The sequence below is a fragment of the Pleurodeles waltl genome, chromosome 10, assembly GCF_031143425.1.
Source record: "Pleurodeles waltl isolate 20211129_DDA chromosome 10, aPleWal1.hap1.20221129, whole genome shotgun sequence".
Taxonomy (NCBI): Eukaryota; Metazoa; Chordata; class Amphibia; order Caudata; family Salamandridae; genus Pleurodeles; species Pleurodeles waltl.
Genome location: NC_090449.1, coordinates 847,981,045 through 848,000,147, shown reverse-complemented (window position 1 = coordinate 848,000,147; position 19,103 = coordinate 847,981,045). Strand labels below are relative to the sequence as shown.

At 44.6% G+C, this 19,103-nt stretch overlaps 1 protein-coding gene across 1 annotated transcript in view; it reads right to left on the bottom strand.

Moving 5' to 3' along the window:
- MRC1 (mannose receptor C-type 1) overlaps positions 1-19,103 on the bottom strand; it is a 705,818-nt gene that overhangs the window by 473,299 nt on the left and 213,416 nt on the right. The gene's annotated exons all lie outside the window — the stretch shown is intronic.

Below are 19,103 nucleotides of genomic sequence, written 5' to 3'. Positions count from 1 at the left end.
CGCAAGACCGCCGAGTTACCGCCGCGGTAAAGACCGCCGACCGCGGCGGTATGCCACTGCGCGTATTCCGACCGCTGGGAGCGTTCCGCCGGAATACCGCCAGCAGCCACACTGGCGGTCGGCGGGAAAGTGGAGACTGGTCAACCTCCACCGCCACGCCAGCAGAACACCGCCCACAGAATTACGACCCACATTTCTGTGTGGCGGTCTTCTGTTGGCGGTCTTCTGTTGGCGGTCACGTCCCTATGGCTCCCGTCGCCTCCCGGAGGACCAACGCACAAGGTAAGTTGATCGTCCGTGAGGGGAGGGGGTTGGGGGGTGTTGTGTGATGTGTGCGTGCATGGGGGTGTGCGTGTGAGTGTGTAGAGGGGGTGTGTGAGTGCGTGCATGCGGGCGGGGAGTGCTGCTGTGCCTATGGGCGATGTGTGTAGTTCGGCGGGTGCGCATGTCGGCATGTATGTGTGCGGGTATGTGTCCCCGTTGTGTATGTGTGTGTAGGGGGTGTGTATATGTGCATGTTGGGGGTGTGTGCATGTCGGGGTGCGTGTATGTGCATGTCGGGGTGGGGGTGGGGAGGGGGTTCGTACCACCTCTGGGGGGTGGCAGGGGGGTGGAGGGTGTGGGGGGAGGACTCGGGGGGGCAGTGGGGGGTGGGGGAGACCCCTATCAGTGCCAGGGAAGGAATTCCCTGGCCCCGATAGTGCCTACCGCCATGGTTCGCATGGCGGTTCCCGAACGCCAGAAACCGCGGCGGTAAGCAGGGTCATGATACCGTTGGCGGTCTTGGGTCGACCGCCGGACCGGAGTGCGCAGACTCCAGCCCGTCGGTCATGACCGCCGTGGCGGTCGGAGTGGGGAAGTGGCGGTCGGTCGCGGCGGTGACCGCCGCGGTCAGAATGCCATTTTTAACACCGCCGGTCTGTTCGCGGTCCGACCGCCGCCTCTCCGCCGACCGCCAAGGTCAGAATGAGGGCCTCTGTCTCCTAAATGTGTCAGGTATATGATTGCAATAAAAAATAAATAAATAATTTAAACATAGCATAGATTATCCATTTTTCACACACACACACACACACACACACACACACACACACACACACACAGTTAATCCTTGCTTAAAGGCCCACTGGCTTAAAATGTTTTCTCAATAAATATGTCTACCTTACTGCTTTTGTTATAACTTTTCCTAATACACAGATCAGGCCTAAATAATCTGTTGTGACAGAGAAAAATCTCCTGAGTGGCTTTAGCAAGTGTACGCCCCTGCCTCACATACCATAATTGAGCTGTCTTTTTTAGGATAGCCCCAGCGCACCATAATCATGTGAGCCATCTGTAGTCACTTTTGTAAACTTATTTGAAACCTAGAATGGGGTTTTGTAGCCTAGAGACACACATCATGTGTGCCCAGTTAGCCAAGTACGGCAATGATCAACTCACTGGGATGTAGAGGACTGGCAGAAAGATGATTAGAGCAGTAGGATAGGTCTTTTTACCTATCACCAGCTACAGAGAACAGCCCAGTGGCTTTGCTCTTCTTTTTCTAAATTGGTCTGCAAGTACCCTGCATCTGAGTCCCTAACCCATCCATGTGGAATGTGGATTTCACATTTGAGTGCATTACTGGTGTGTGTATGGGATGTGTGTGGAGCATGCATGACACATGGCTGTAGTCACATTGGGATCCATTTCATATTGATTACAGTTAAGTGGTACCTAAGATGAAGGATTGGAGGGAGATTCCAGACAGTAGATGTGCTTTGCAGGGCTCCCTCAATAAAATTGCAGAGATCCTTTTTATTGGTTCAGATTGAGTGTTAAGAGAGAAGATAAAGGAACCCTCTGGAGCTAATTGTCCTTGGAAAGAAATACAACCTGCAGGTTAACAGGTGTGAGAAATTGGGGGTATTAGTTGAAAGAGGGAGAGTCCCACCTTGAATAACTCCTTGTCAGGGTAAACCACTAAATAAACCTCAACCTCCTGGTAATTGTGACACAGAGCTGACTGGTTTATAATGTGCAAAGTATTTATGTAGTACTCAAACACTAATAAAGTCAAAACCCAGTGAAAAGTTTACTTTCAGACTGAGGCCCAGATTTACTGTGAGCTTGCTTCAGAGAGCATCACTTTTGTTTTGCAACCCCATCATTTAATCCATTTTTGGCACTGCAGGTTGATTTGCATAGTTTTGCGTGGTTTAGTAAATACAAGCTAAGCAATGCAGCATACAGAACTTCCTTGCATTGCTCTGCTTCTGGTGGGTGCCTCATGGTTGGAGCGTGTGCTTTTGCATTCATCCACCACATACTTTGATTCAAATCCACATTCACAAACGCCTGTGAACCTAGGTTTGCACCTGAATAATACATCTACGCAACAGAGGCATAAAGAGCATACATTTTTTTATTTCTCCTTGTTCCTTCTCTATGTGCTGCATTCTAAGGCACAAATAGAAAGAGGAATCAGCCTCAACAGATTGTTTTTCTAGAGGAAGAGCCTTCCTACAAAAAAACAAATCCTGTCCCTAACACGGCACCCTTGCACCAGGATGCAAGGCATTGGTGCTAGGCAGCACACAGTGTGCCAGCACTGGGAGGGAGCAGAAGTATGCCATATCTTAGCAGAGGTGCTACATTTCTATTCTCTCCCTTTCACACAGCAGTGCAGCAAATTGCCTTGCTGCATTGTGTGAAAGAAAAGTTAAATCTGGTGCTCAGTCTCTGTCATGGAAGTAAAAATCCTCAATTAGGTAAGGCAGCAGACTGTAGCCAAAGTGGGCTCTACATTGTCAGATACCAGCTGGAAAAGATCTTGGTGAAGCAACTGAGGTTTGGCAGAAAAGTCCAGAGTGGGAGAAATGTGAATTTCAAGCACAGAGAAGGTATTTTTCCAGCCAGAAACTTTTCAGGACCTTGCCTGGTTAGACCTTTCAATGTAGTTACTTTATTTGAGCTCAGATTCTTCCAGTAGGGCAAGACTGCAGGTTGGTTCTGAAGTGGGTTTCACAAGGCCAGATACCTTCTCCCTGAGGTCCCAATTAATCAATTTGCTGCTGCAGAGAATGTAGTTGGAGCACGTTGATAGTTGGGTAGTAGCAAGACCCAAGTCAGGTCCAGTTGGAAGTGGTCAGCAGGCAATGTTTTAAAAGGTTTCCTAAAGCTTTTTCTGTCCCTGTGACCATACAGAAGGGAAGGTCAGCTGTATAATCCTTAGAGTCCATGTGTTTGTCCTGGGTACAAGAGGGAGAGCAGATCTATTCTTTAGGATTATTCTCAGGCCACAGACAGCAAGCCCAATCCTGCTCAGTTTTTCCACAGGTCCAGAAGGGATCTCTGTAGGGTGCTGTGAGTACCACATTTATACCCAGTGCCAGCCTGTGAGTGGGGGAAACTTCTGGTCACTCCTTAACCAATCGGATAAAGGTCCTAGGGGTGACCCTACCCACCCTTTCAGCACTCACTGTGAGTTTCACTGAAAATAACACCACAGTGCATTCCTTCTCTGCCCTACAACAACATGGCAGAACCTTTCTACCCCTGTGCAGAGCTCTTGTGCTCACTCTTGAACATGCCCTCCTCTGTGGTCTCTCGAAACTGGTTCTGAGGGTAGCTCTTCTCCCATGGGTATGGTGCCTGACTGGATAGCGGGCAAAGAAAGGGGGAAGGCCAGGTGTTAGCTACATCTGCCTGTCGGAAATAGGCCCCTTTGAAGTTAATTAAGTTCCTGGGCAGAGCCCAGATGGTCAGCCTGCCAGAGAAGCAAACACCTCTTCACAACCAAGAGACTAACATGTAAGTTAAAGATGCCAGAAATCAATGTAATTATGTTGCAAAAGAGAGCACAGACACTTTACCACTAGTTAGCAGGAGTAAAATGCACAAAGCCCTAAAGCCAGCAACGCTGTCAAGGCAACAAATTGGGATGGGGGTGTCACACCATGCAAATGGTGGTCATTTCCAGAAATAGGCATTTAAATGGGGCAGCCTTTCCTCCCTTGTCTCTGTGATAGTGATTTGGCTGCTCATGAAACAAGGCTCACAGAACCACCCGTCCTCCAGCTCACACATACTGACAAAGACATTGACTGGACCATTCAGTGTGAAACAAGCAAAATACAAAACTACCCAGAATCGGAGTCAGAAGTGACAGCTGGAATACACAGCTGCTCTCTACAACTTTGCTAAGCTTTGATACACTCACTGTCCCATATTTTTCACCTGTGTTACAGGTTCTCCATATAGTGGCTTGGTTTGGGGAACACTCTGCTCTGCCAAACTCCTCTTGCCAGGTTTAGGAGCAGAAGCCTGAAAAATTACCTTAACCTGCTAGGAAATCCTGTGTGAACTCTGCTTTGGGGGAGAGAGCTGATCAACTGTTTGAGGGGCATTATGCTGTCATTGCATGAGGGAGATACTGCTCAGACGAGAGAGGACTGTGTCAAATTTGAGGCAGGATGCACAAACAACCCAGTGCTGCAAAGCTGCAAGGTGCTAGAAAAGTCAAATCACCGCCTGTGATCCATATCTGTGGGCTTCAACAGCAAACAAGCACTGTGATGGTGCAAATGCTAAAAAAGTTGTATCACTGTCCTTAATCTATATGTGAGGCCAGGCAGATGGGTGCCATTTTAGCAAAAAGCCCAATATCAGGAGCCAAATAGTTGCCAGGGATGAGCCCCTAGCTGTTTCAGTGGTGTATTTGTAAATACAAGATCTTCAAGCTGCCAAATTCAATCAGGCGTGAGCATCACAACCCATGACCAGCCTCTGTGCTGGTGCTACTCCAGCTGAGGCCAGCAACAGTGCTGTGAATGCTAACTGAACTCTAACAAGTTGGCCCAGGTGTCAGTCCTTGCTCATTAGGGTCCGGGGACAGTATGGTGCATACCCTGTGAGCAGTGCAGTCATCACAAAGACACCAGACCAATACAAGCTCAGCCCGCGCCTTATGCTATCTCTCACAATGAGAAGATACTGTGCACTACCTAGATGGGAGCCAGAGCGGTGTATTCACACAATGTGGGACACCTCAAGAACCCCAGACTCCCTATGAACTATCTTGGGACTCCAGAGACAAGAGGGCAAGGTAGTGACACCAAAGTTTCATACAAGGTTGTTCAGTAGGGTTAGTTTTAACTACCTTCCAGCAGCGCCTGCTAAACAATTGTCATGCTGCCTGTTTTTCATGTCTGCATCTGAACTATTTATGTACAGTATTACTTTGAGTGTGATTTTTAACTAAAGTATAAAAAAATTTCAAACATTCTGTCGGATTTTAAAAAACGTGTATAAGCAAGATGAGGCACAATGCCTCAGAACAAACCCGTTGTGAAGTGTCTCATCATATCTGAAGGTGCCCCTTTCCTTCTTCCCTCTCTCCCGTTTCCCCTTACTTCTAGAAAATCTACAATGGTTTGCTAGATCTGCTGTTTAGATTTTAGTTGAACAAACTCATTGCTTTCTGTCGGGGTGGTAAGGCATGGTTTGGTAAGCCCTTAAACATGTATTTAAGTAGAGGTTTCCTCCAAACCCCATCAAAATGTAAAAATGTCCCCTTCACATTGCTGATGAATTGCTCCATTGTTAGAATATTCCAAACTCTCTTGTGCTATAGATGGAGCGGTTGGTTTCTTCCACTGAAATGCTGTTGATACTTTTGCTGATCCTAGACACTGCCACAAAAGCTGCCTATCATACTTGCACATTCCCTGAAAAACATTCAGCCTTTCACCAAGCAACAGCACCTCAGGATCCCCAGACATCAGTAATCCCAGGATCTGCTTTCGAGATCCCCGTTTATTCTGCCTGGGAAGGCACTGTGTTAGGCCATGCACACAGAATATCTATGGTATCCCTGATTCCCTCACAACCCCTCTGACATTCTTGTCTGAGAGGAAACTACAAGTGACAAAGATTCACAAGTGTATAGTGCTATCCATAGCGGAGCTTATAGTGAATCTCTTGATTTCTTATAAAAGTCTTAGAGTCCTCCATTTTTTCTCATTCCGTCTCTGTGATGTGTTTATTCATTTCTCCCATTTATTGAAAAGAGTCTTGGGGCATTGGAATTGAATTAATGAGAAGAGTAAAAATATATATGTACATATGTAATATTTGTATGGCGTGATCTGAGTAAAAAGATGGCAGAGCTCTGTGCTGGGTCAAAGACAAGTACAATATCAATGAATGATAAGAGATGGAGCTAGGTTGTGGATGGTTAATACAGTATGATGTAGTGTTCTTTAAAGAGGTGTATGGCCAACTCATTTTAAACTTGGGAAACTTTGGAGTGCTTGTGATGGACACAAGGATGTTGTTTCACATACTTTGTACATAGATGGAAAAGGCCATCTTCCTTGTTTTTTTTCCTTTTTTTACACTTAGGAGGTCATTATGACCCCAGTGGTCGGTGGAAATGTGGCAGTAGTGCTGGCAACAGGCTGGCGGTCCATACGCCATATTATGACATTGGCAGGCTGGCTGAAGCCAACCCGCCAATGTACCACACCGACCGCCATGGCGGTAGCAGATGCTGGGCTGGAGATAACAATCTCCAACCCGGTGGCTGCTACTGTCCCGGCGGCGGCATTATGACCCTGCCTACTGCCATGGTTTTGTGGCGGTCATAACACCAGGAAAGCCATGGCGGTAGGCCCTGCAAGTGACAAAGAATTTCTTCCCTGTCACTGGTAGGAGGACCACCCACCCCTAACACTCCCCAGACAACCCCCACCTCCCCTCCATCCACACTCCCTCCGTTCCAATCCCCCCTACACGCACACTTCCAGGCACACACCACGCATTCACACACTCACTCACACAGGCATACACGCATTCATATATGCATGCATCCATTCATTCACGTACACATCTGTACACACATCCAAACATACAAGCAGACACGCATTCACATTTCCATTCATTCATGCATTCTCACACATGCACACACACACACGCGCACCAATACACATTCATTCACATTCACGCACGCACTCACACATTCATGCACACACCCCAATACACACACACACACACAACACCCCCCATCCCCCTCCCCTGTTGGAAACCCAACTTACCTGAATCCATGGGGGCTTCCTGCAGGGGACGGGGCATTGCTACTGCCAGCAGAACACCGCCAGGCCGTATTATTTGACGTAATACGGCTGGTGACGGTCTACTGGTGTGGCACTGCTCGTGGTAGCAGCGCCACCTTAACACTGTCCGCCAGCATGGCCACAGCCGGATTTCCACCCTTCTTGTGGGGGAAATCCGGCTGTGGTCATAATTTGGTGGATGGATGTTAGCCGTGGCGACGGTCTTTTGGTGGCTGTTGCTGTGGCGGTAGGCGGCGTTTACCGCCAATCTCAAAATGAGGGCCTTAGTGTTAGACATGTCAGCAGTAGGGTTGTCTTCCCCCAATCTTTTTGCCCTCTTTCCCCCACTTTTGCTGATCTATTTTTGTTGACCATAGGGCTCTGGGCCCTTTACCACTGTTAGCCAATGTTAAAGCGCACTCCTGTAAAACGTGGTAAGATTGGTACATGCTTGATTGGTATAATTAATTTACGTGCACGTCCCTAGTAAAGTGCACTACATGTGTACAGGGCCTGTATATTAAATGCTACTAGTGGGACTGGAGAGCTGCTTGTGCCACCCCCTCAAGGAGCCGTTAAACATCTCAAGCCTACATCAGCACTGAAGCAGTGAGGTCACTCAAATATTGTTCACTGTACTCGCCTTGAGCAACTCATAATTCTGTGCATGGACTTTGTTCTTTAATATTTCACTTCTACTGTATGTTCTTCAGCTGGCCTCAAGACTGTTAAAAATGACTCAAACACAAGTTTATTGTTGGTTTGACTAGGAATCCTTTATTAAAATATTTTGATGACAATTACTATTCATGAAAGTTGCTTTGAGCGTTTTAATAGTAAATCCACTTTGTTGTGCTTATTGGCTCCACTGGTTTTAATGCTACATTACAACATGTGTTTGATTTATTAATGTGTTGATCTCTGACAAAAACAATAGGTCTGCTTTTAATATACTGAAGTTCTGACCTTTAATCAGAGACCATAGGCCTCCTTTTTATATGATGATATATATATTGATGTTTTTAAACTTTAACACAGCCAGTAGGCGGGCCTTGTTTAAAATGAAACCATATGTTTTGTGATGGCAAATCCCAAAGGCTGTATGCAGCAGGGTCAGAAACACACTGTGCACGGTGCATGCCTGGCCATCTGTCAGGGGGGGAGGTGGGGAGAGGGTTGGGGCATCCCCAGTGGACAACCACACTCCAAGCATGGTTGAAGGCCGTTCCTGGTAAGGAAATGGCTGCCAGTGGAGGCTGGGCTCAGGGTTGTGCGAGGTGGGGGTTTGGCATAATTAGGTATGACAATAAAATATAACTTCAAGTTAAAAAACCCTAAAAAATTAACTGAAAAAAGGTTAAAGTGATGCTATAGTTAGATAAAAATACCCATTAAAGCATAACATTTTAAACTAAAAATTCCACAGAAATTAATCAGTTACAGGTATAGTTAGCTGATGGAAAATGAACGTATTCTCCCACCCGACAGAAGTTGAAATAATGCCCTAGCCAGTTAGCAGAACACACTGTTTTCCCTCCTTTGCTCTTGCAGCACAGGGAAACAGTAATTTCTCCTATACAGAGGGAGTAGAGAACAAAACTTGCCCCCACCATTTGGGATCAAAGCCTAAGGAAGGAGGAACATGCCATTCCACGCTCAGAGAATTTGGGCCCCTCTCACCAAAAAAATGGACACACCTTGAGGATGGGGCCTTTGGGCCATGTAAAACATCAGAAGGGGGCTGCATGCTCCCTCCCCTTTCTATGTAGCTTGGCATTGGGGGATGGGATATTAAGGGCCAGTATTGTCTCAGGGAGGGGGGCTACACGCCCCCTCCTGAATATTAAAAACAAATTTAAGGATTGACAGCACCTACTGCAGTTACTGACAGCAGGGCCAGCGAAGCTGCAGGTGCCTTGAGCACCCCCATTGCCCCCAACAAAAAATAAGCATCTGAGTGTCCCGAGTGGGCATCAGGATACCCAAAATAGAAATAAAAAGAAAAATATTAATAATAAATGAGTGGCAGGTGGCGCTCATTTATTATTCACTGCTCCTTGCAAAGAACACCCCATAATAGCCTGCAAGAGATTTTTAAACATATTTTTTAGAGTCTGGTATTATCCCTGTAGGTGGAGGTGCACCATGAAACATTTTTTCATGTTGTGACGGGATGCAGGAAGTGCTTAAAAAGACACTCCTCATGTCTGAAGGCCATATGCGACATGGGCTTGCCTAACCACAAGCAGATGGACACAAGTCCTGCAACCAAACCTACTCCGTCAAGAGGCCGAAGGCCTTGTGTAGTGCAGGATTGGTAATTTGAATGATTAATGTTTAAAGTGGCACTATAGTTAAGTATATTAAAATATCTTACTTTGTATTACAATACAATAAATAACTAACCTTAGGAGGTCACTGAAAAAAAACAAAGATTAAATGGAAGTTATACTGAGGTGAAAATGTCAGTAAAACACACACAACCAAAAGCACTGAAATACATCAGTTATAGATATTTGAAGGAACTATGGCCCTCAGCCGCCCGCCAAGATCTGACCGCCGGGCGACCGACAATGAGGCCGCATTTTGCCACGGTCATTATGAGATCCCCGCTGGGCCGGCGGGCGGAAACCGGCCCAGCGGGGATCTTGGGCGCAACATAGGAGCCGGCTCCAAATGGAAAATAGCAGACAGTGAAAAGCTGCATGGGGCCCTGTCAGGGGGCCCCTGCACTGCCCATGCCATTGGAATGGGCAGTGCAGGGGCCCCCCTTGGCCCCGTGACTCCCCGTACCGCAGCCTTTCCCTGGCGGTTCAAACCGCAAGGAAAAGGCTGTCGGTCGGGGACTCGTAATCCCCTGGGCAGCGCTGCCCTGGCGGATTATCACCGCCGGGGCAAATCTGGCGGGAAACCACCGGCCCTGGCAGTGCGACCGCGGTGCTACCGCCGTGGTCGTAATCCCCTCTGAAGCACCGCCAGCCTGTTGGCGGTGCTTCAGCCAAAACAGCCCTGGCGGTCTTGGACCGCCAGGGTTGTAATGAGAGCCTATATCTTGTGACGGGAAGCAACTATAACTTGCACCCTCGCCATGCACTGCTAATTACCTCACATATTACATCACTCATGGCAGGTCCTATGACATCATTGATAATATGACTGCAACATATGAAATGACAACATTGATGACAGCACTGCACAGTGGGGCACAAGCTATTGTTATTGCTAGACCTGTCAACCCTAGTGGTGGCCTTCCCCCAAACCTTTTGCCTTTACCCCTCCTATTTTTGCTGAATTCATTTTTGTTGGCTTTAGGACTCTCTGCACATTATCACTGCTGACCAATGTTAAAGTGATGGTGTTCTCGCCACTAAACATGGTAGAATTGGTTCATACCCAATTTGCACATTTAAGTTACTTGTAAATCCCTAGTAAAGTGGTACCCTATGTTCCCAGGGTCTGTAAATTAAATGCTACTAGTGGCCCTGCAGCACTACATTCTGACCTGACAAAATAAACCTTTTGCCAGTGTTAAACCTTCCTTTTTAATAAATAGAAGTCACCTCTAAGGGAGCCCAGACAGGGTTCAGTATATTGAAAACGTGGGACATGTACGTTTCTGTTTTACATGTCCTGGTAGTGAAAAACTCTCAAATGTATTTTTCACTACTGCAAGGCCTACCTCTCTTATTACATTTAATAATTGATAACTTTCAATTGGAAACAGGTGAACAGGTGGAGTTTGGTGTCTAAGAATTGTAATTTACTCCTCTTTAATGATAAAGTCAGATTTTAAGTCACAATTCTGAAAATGCCAGTTTGCCAAGCCCAGATCTTCTTTCTTAGTACCCTTCGGGTAGGCCCTGGACAGCGCAGAGGACAGGGTGTGGTGTATTTTAAAGGTAGGACATGTAAATTTAAGTTTTATATGACCAGGTAGTAAAAAACTCCTAAATTATTTTTTCACTACTGCAAGGCCTACATCTTGTACAGGATAACATTGGATTCAGGCTGTAACTTCCAATTGGGAGTAGGGAGGCAAGTCAAGTTTAGTGTCTAAAACACGTAATTAAAAGCATATTTTAATGGTAAAGTCAGATTTTTAATCACAATGCTGAAAACGCCACTTTTAGAAAGTTGGTATTTTCTTGTTCTAGTTATTTTGCACATCACAAAGGCTGTGCCTGAACACACTCACAAAGTGTCTGTCAATAGTCTTTTGTGTACCCAGACAAACTGGGGCCAGGGCAAAGAGGAAGAGGATGTCTGACACCTCAAAGGGATGGAACCCACCAGAACCTTATCCTACTTCAAAATGGGCAGCAGGTATATTTATACCTCAGACCTAACTCTTCAAATACACATCTGGTCCTGTGGAAGACTCAGAAGAAGGACTGCTATGCTACTTTGCTGCCAGAAGGGCCACCGTTTTGCTGACCTGATGTGCTGCCTTGTTGCCCTGCTGCCCTCCTTGTTTGAGAAAGACTGGACATGTATCTTGATCCTGGGGCCACCAAATTGACTCCATGGGGTAGTTGGCTGGCCTCCTGATCAGAGCCTCTGGGACAGAACAGGCTTCAACAGCCTTGAGCCCAGCACCTGGACTCTGCCAGCTGACAGTCATGCCCTCCAAGTGGTGTCACCTCAGTCCTGGACCCTAGGAAGTGGGCCCAAAGGTGCTCTGCCCACCAATCTGAACCGACGCAGAGCAACACATCACCTTGCAAAACTCCTCTTTGGAACTGCTGTGCAATGCATCCCTGATGCATGGCAGCCCAGAGTCTCTCAGAACCTCCTCTGCATCTGACATATCAGCTTATAAGATTCTGCATCAGAACATCTGTGCAACGCATCCCTAATACAGGACTTCACATTGCAGCACACAGTCTTCTTGAAACCACCACTATGCGATGCATCTTTGATGCAGGGCTTTGCATTGCGAGCCCTTTGTCGATGGCATCCTTGATGATGATGCAGGACTTCACACTGCAAGCACAAGTTCTTTGGAACCAGACAGATTTTCCATCACAAGCGCCTCATTGACGCCATCCTTGATGACAATGCATTACCTTGCATCACAGTCTCGCAGCTCCTTGGACCCGCTGCAGTGCTACACAACCTCAGTACAGGACTCTGCATTGCTCTACATGCAGGATTCAAGGTACTTTGTTCAGCGAGTCTAGCTGGGTCCCGGTAGCCAGCTAGTGCTCCATCCCAGTCAGCCTGAGCTTGTGACTTTGTCCTGTCTAGTGCACCAGATAACCACAGTTGGCATTTTGTGCTTTTTAGAGCTATTTTCATGTAATATTTTTTAATTGTGTAACTCTGGTTCTACTGATTAGATTTTTGTCATTTTGGTCTGAAATAATGTATTAAATTGTACTTTATTTTTCTAAATTGGTGTTTGATTTTTCTTATGTTGTGTTTCACTTTATTGCTGTGTGAATTGCTGCATAAATGCTTTACAAATTGCCTTTCAGTTAAGCCTGACTGCTTTTGTGCCAAGCTCAGAGGGTTCACGCCTTCTTTCTGAGCCAAGCGGGCAAAGGTCGTTCTGCTGGAATCACGTAGAAACAAATTCCTTCTGCAATAATCAGCTGGAGTTCACCCACGATCAATTCTAGGATCAGAGAAGTTTGCTGCTTGTAGCCCCGATAAACCATTGGACTAGGAAATACATTCCTTTTTTGAAGACAGGGATTTATCTCCCTGTTTGTACTGTATAACTTGTCGGAATAGATACCTGACCTTGTAGTCCTGATGAGGCCAGTATTTAGATGGTGGAATGCATTGACATTCAACAACAGGAGCACAACAACCTACTAATGAAGCATAAAATACATTTCACTGGAGGATATAGAACCATTGCTTTGGGTATGGGCTAGACATACCTCCAAGCCACGTGGCCTTGTTATCTACAGGTTGGACCATATAACAAAAAGAAAAACTAGGCACCTTCCAATAGAATATAACAACAAGTGCTTCAAAAAATAGAAGCACAACCACCTATTGATAAAGAAACAAAGGGCATTTCACTGGAGAATATGGAACAATTACTTTGTACATAGTCATACTTCCAAGTCACGTGGCTATGTTATCCACAGGCTGGACTACATAACAAAATAGAAAAGTGGACACCTTACAATGGAACATAACAACAAAGAGTACAGTGTTCTGTGGACTTTTTAAAAAAGTGCAATAATGTTTTGGTAGAAGGAATTATTAAAATATCTTTGCATTTAATGCAACATACACTATTGATATTGTTTTCTATATACTTACCAAGGTAATGAGGGATGTTGGTGAAGATTTGTGTGCATCATTTCTTTGAAGCAATGATTTGAGGTAATTAATTTGGATGGTCTTGTACAATAATAGTATTGATGACTATAAGCACATATCGTTAATTTATCCCCACAGAAAATGTTTTTTTTTAGTTTTACAGCTCAGAGGGTTAAACAAAGGTTAGTTTGGGGCTTGCTTGTGACTTCAACCTGACTTCGACTGTGGTTGCTACTTGAACAGGGGTTCATATCCCCTCAACAATTAACCCAATTTCTTACAGTTACTTCAGGGCAGGCAATAGTTCCTTGATTAATCTTGATTCACTAATACACATGGTCCCCCTCCACTTAAAAAATGATATGGGCTCCAGGTGATGGCTTAAAAATAATGACTAAATAGATCCATGGGATTATTTGTGGATATTACTGTCATTGTTTGCCTTTGTATTTTGAATTGGGTTTGTCATTGTTTTCTTTCTTTTGATAAAAGGGCATTATCTCCCTGAACGTGCTGCGTTTGTGCCAGTGGACAATGTTTTAACTCCTTTCCTTTCCTCCCATAAAGTTAGAATAGACTTGTCTTTTATGAACATTTCAGCAATTCCTATTCCAGATGGGCTAGTTTGGGCTAAAGTTCCCTTTGATATATACAGTCCTACTGAGGTCATTAAAATTCCATTTGTGTTTAGAATATCAGTGACTGATGTAATTACACATGGTCTTGTTTATGATGACTGGGATGGTAAGACAGTTGATTCTATGATTGCTGAGCTAGATTGCTAGCTGTTTTTGAAAGTGAAGATGCGTAAATGAGCACAGTGAATTGTGGGGAAATGTACTGTTATCATCATTGGGGACATTACTTTCTGTAGTGAGCTAGAAAACACAGATTAGTTTACAATTACACACAATGGAAACATTGTTCAACTCCACCTGTAGGAAGTGCCAAAACATATGTAGTTAGTTTGCATATTTCACTAGGCATGACACAAGAAAAGCTGAGTCATATTATTTCCAAATTACCACCATCCAAAATGTGGAAAATACTGCTAAGGACACCAAATTAATCTATCCCCCTAAAAAAAATCAATAATTAGGCTGGGGCCTGGGAAATGGGGTCTCTTGGCCAAGATAAACCTGGGAGGGGGGCCTCACAGCCCGGGCTTGAAAAAAAAATATTTAGCCCGTGCCCCTTGGGGATGGGATCCCCAGGGTGGAGGTCAGCCTGGGAAGGAGGGATACAGGGCCCCCTTCCCCAAAAAATAAATATATTGATGTCCAAACCCCAAGGAGCATGGCCTAAATATTTTTTTTTGAGGCCGGGCTGTGCGGCCCCCCTCCCAGGTTGATCTTGGCCAAGAAGACCCAATCCCCTAGGACCCAGCCTAATTATAGAATTTCTATTTAGGGAGAGGGGCCTCACAGCCCTCTCTACAGGCCAATCTCGGCCCCGGGTACCCCATTCCCTAGGGCCTAGCCAAGTGACCGGGGTGCCCCCCCAGGGCACCCAGTGACAATGTTGGGAACCACGGGGAGAGCCTGAAGGCCCCAGCCAACTTTCCACCTCTTGTGGGAGCCGGCATTGCTATCACAGAGAGGAAATTGCTAAAGCAGCTCCCCCTCTGTGAGAGCAATCTTTTCTCTGTTTCCCTGCCTGCCTCTCTGCAGCCAGGGAAACAGAGAAAATCCCTGCTCGCAGCATGGGGGAGCTGGTTGACAGATGTCATAGCTGCTGCAAGTCAGAGGAAAGAGCTATGTTCCAGGGATGAGCACCCCGAGACATAGCCGTAGCCGGCCGAGGGGGGTCTGCTGTTCCTGCAAATAACAGCAGATGCCAAAATGTCCTCCTCATGAAGAGGGTCGATTCACGAAAAAACTACCGGCTTGTGGCATTAATCAATAATGAGGTCAAATACTTTGACGGTGTCTTACTAGGGGAATTGATATCTTGGTCCTTGGCAAATTTTAAATCACATTGGGTTCAACAAACCCATGGGAAAAACAGCTTGCTTTAAAATGCTGGTCAAAAAACCACCAAAAACCTCTTGTCCAAAGATAACAAGGCGGCCCTGTCATGGCTGGCGTGTGCTGCAGAGCTATGATACAGGAAAAACAGAATCCTACTTTCACACAGGATATTTTAACTTAATAAAATAAACATTTTTGAGATTCAGATTGGGAATTCTACCTCCCTCCCTGGGATCGTAGTCTTACCACGTCTAACTGCCGACTGTGTGGTAAGGCTAAAAAGGGCATGGTTCACCTGGTGTGCAGCTGCAAGGAAGTAGCAGCTGAGCTAAGAGCTATGTTATATCGGCTCTTCAGAGGCGTATCTGAACGTAAAGCGTTCTGGCCTGTTTTACACCGACACTCAACTGAACTGCTGCTTTGTGAAAATCTTAACCAAGGTAGAACAGAAGGTCCTTCAGGAATGGAGGGCATGTTCTCAGTCAGAGTGTCTCCTGTATTTACATGTTTTTCTAAATATTACTACATCCCATATCTTAGGAGATTCAATAACTACTGGTGCTGTCTAAATATATTTATGTCATAGCATCCGCTAACATGTGCAATGTTATCCCTCAAGTACAGTAGTTTCATAATCTCTTTGCACTGTGGATTGCATAGGTGGTGAGATTTGAGATTTGTTTGTTTTAATCTAATTTACATTTTCGGATTTCTACCCATCAGCTCGCACCCTATGAATCAATTAACTGTTTTAGGTATGAAAACATAATATGTAAATGGAAAATTGTGCAACTGCGATATGGTCAAAATGTTATTTGTATTTGTATTTTTTTTGTTTGTACAAATGCTGTGTATTTGCAATGGTTTTAATTAACTACACAATCTTTCAATAAACTTGCAACTTGAAAACCTCTCTTCCCCTACTCTTACTAATCGCTGTATATTAGGGCTTAATGGAGCTATTTTATAAACTAAAGCTGTACAACATTGTGAGCATTGACTATGTGATGAAGTACATTAGAGATTTGGACTCTGAAGCTTGCAAAACATATCAGTGAGTCGACAGCTCTGGCTTGAGCACAATCTTTCTATTAGCAAAGTCTTGCTATATTTAGGGATGGTTTCTCAGTTAGTGATGGGAACAATCTCTACATTCGTTCTTTCTGGACACCTATTTGGCGGGCCCTGAAGGCTCCAGACAGGGGAACACATAGACGTCTATTAGAAAGAAGCCATGCTCCCCGTGCTTCCCAATCAGGCAAGGATACCTGCTCCCAATATTATATTTCTTTCAATGATCACTTTCAAAGGATAATTTCTCATATAATATTTGAGACCAACAGGGCAGTTATTCCTTTAAGTAAGTGTAAATGGCTGAATAATAAAGTGTACCTCTATTGTTACCCAAACAAATATCTTATATCATAATATAATTTTCCCATTGCTTGAAGGATCGGAGGAGGAATGTTACATTTGCTTCTTGGTTTGATCAGCAGTTGTGTAGGTTTGTCCGCTGAGGACAAGACCCAACCTCATCAATAAAGTATTGCATTGCAGCTATAATGACGATACTTCAGGATATATGTAGAACCCCAATTTGTAATTCATTACAGAACTCCACTAAATATTTGGCATTGTTACGCTTGGCTTGTGTGATTGGCTGATGCCGACTGAGTCAGTAATAATTCCCATAAAGGTTAATTCCTACATCATGCCTTAGAGCAAAGTTTAAATGATAGCATGGTGATTTTACGAAGTTCCTTGTGATAGTGAGGGCTATGACAAACTCCGCATCTTTTGAAACTTGTTGAGAAATGTATTTGCTTATGCAAAAGTGTAAATCAAGGCCCTTAAGTTTTATGATTAGGTGACTGTATGCAGGAAAGAAGCTCCATCACCTGGTTTCGTGAATCACTAATTTTATCAAGCATGGTGGTTTAGGTGCCACAGCAGGTGGGCATGAATGCCATGCATTTTGTGAGACATTCAGCTTATACTGTCATCAAAACCTTTTTATGGCCACTGGCCAATCAGAATACATTTTGAAAGATGTTGATTAAACCTTGAACTTAAAAATCTTAAAACATTTAGAGTTGTTAGAAGGCAGTTGATGCAACATGAGAATCCATTACTGCCAAAAATAGGAATTTGTCTATACTTCTAAGAGAACATATATCAAAAAACCCGAATGTAAAGAGAAAATATGTCAACTAATAATCATATTCGTCCGTATGTCACTTTATAATGGAAAAATGATGACTAGGCACAGAGCTGTTTGCCAGAATACCTTGTTGAGCACAAAAAATGTAAAATAATATCGGAAAACTACTATTTTAGGTAATTATTGCTTCATTTTTTATTCTCAAGTCAGCATTTACAACACTTGAATATATATATATATATATATATATATATATATATATATGTAGATATATATATATATATATATGTAGATATATATATATAAATAAGTATATATATATATATAGCATCCAATTAGAATTCAACACACTCCACAAAGTCCAAATCTAAATGTCTTTATTGCAATTTCAACAGCCACCAATGCGTTTCAATGTTTATAGAGTCTGGCTCAGAGTTAGTGAGTCCCTTTTCCATTTCTCTTTCTATACAAACTATCTGTCCTGCCAACCATGAGGCATTCAGGATGTTAGAAATGGGGTCTTTGGTTGGCAGTCAGGTTACCCCCTGTCTAAGCAAGGACCCTCACTCTAGTCAGGGTAAGTCACACACAATCCAAATTATCCTTTGCCCACCGTCTGGTAGCTTGGCACTGAGCAGTCAGGCTTAACTTAGAAGGCAATGGGTAAAGTATTTGTGCAATAAATCATGCAATAACACAGTAAAACAACACAAAAATACACCACACAGTGTGTAGAAATGATTTAATATTTATTTGATAAGATGCAGGTCAAAACGATTAAGATGCAATAAGCATATGTTGAAATATCACTGTAAAAATTATATAAAGTGTCTTTAGTCTCTTAAAAAGCAACAAGCGTCTCTTGCAAGCACAAAGTACCTGGTTTGCATTCATTTTCTCCACAAGGGACTGCAGAGGAGGAGATGTTTGGAAAACGGGAAGATGTGCATCGATTCTTGCGGCGCACACAGGCTGGTTGAGTTTTCACATAGGACAAGCTTTGCGTCGATTTCCGGTGCTTAGACTGGAATCCTCTTTGGGTTGTGGGGTTTTCAGATGCCCCGGGGATGATGCATTGAAATCTGGCACTTGCAGAACAAAGTCACAGGAGCTGCATCGATCTGGTGCTCATTGCGTGGAAATTTCTACAGCATGGCAGGCACTGCGTCGATTCCTCTCAGGAAGTCGGGCTGCGTCGTTCCGGCTCAGCTTTGCATCAATCCAGTGGGCCGTGTGTCAAATTTCCGGTCACTACATGGCGCTGTGTCGATGTTCTCCTTGTGAAGTCAGGCTGGGTCATTCCAGTATGGCATGCAGTGATTTTGTCTCCATGATGCAGGCTGTGCGTCATTTCTTGCAGGCTGTGCGTCGATTTTCGCTGCACAGGGAGTTCTTCTTGCAGTAATGAAGTCTTTTTGGTCCTGAGACTTCAGGGAACAGGAGGCAAGGTCCACCCAAGCCCTTGGAGATCACTTCTCAGCACAGCCAGAGAACAGCAAGGCAGCAGGGCAATAGCAAGGCAGCAGTCCTTCTCAGAAAGCAGTCAGGTGAGTCCTTTGGGCAGACAGGCAGTTCTTCTTGCAGGTTGCAAGTTCTGGT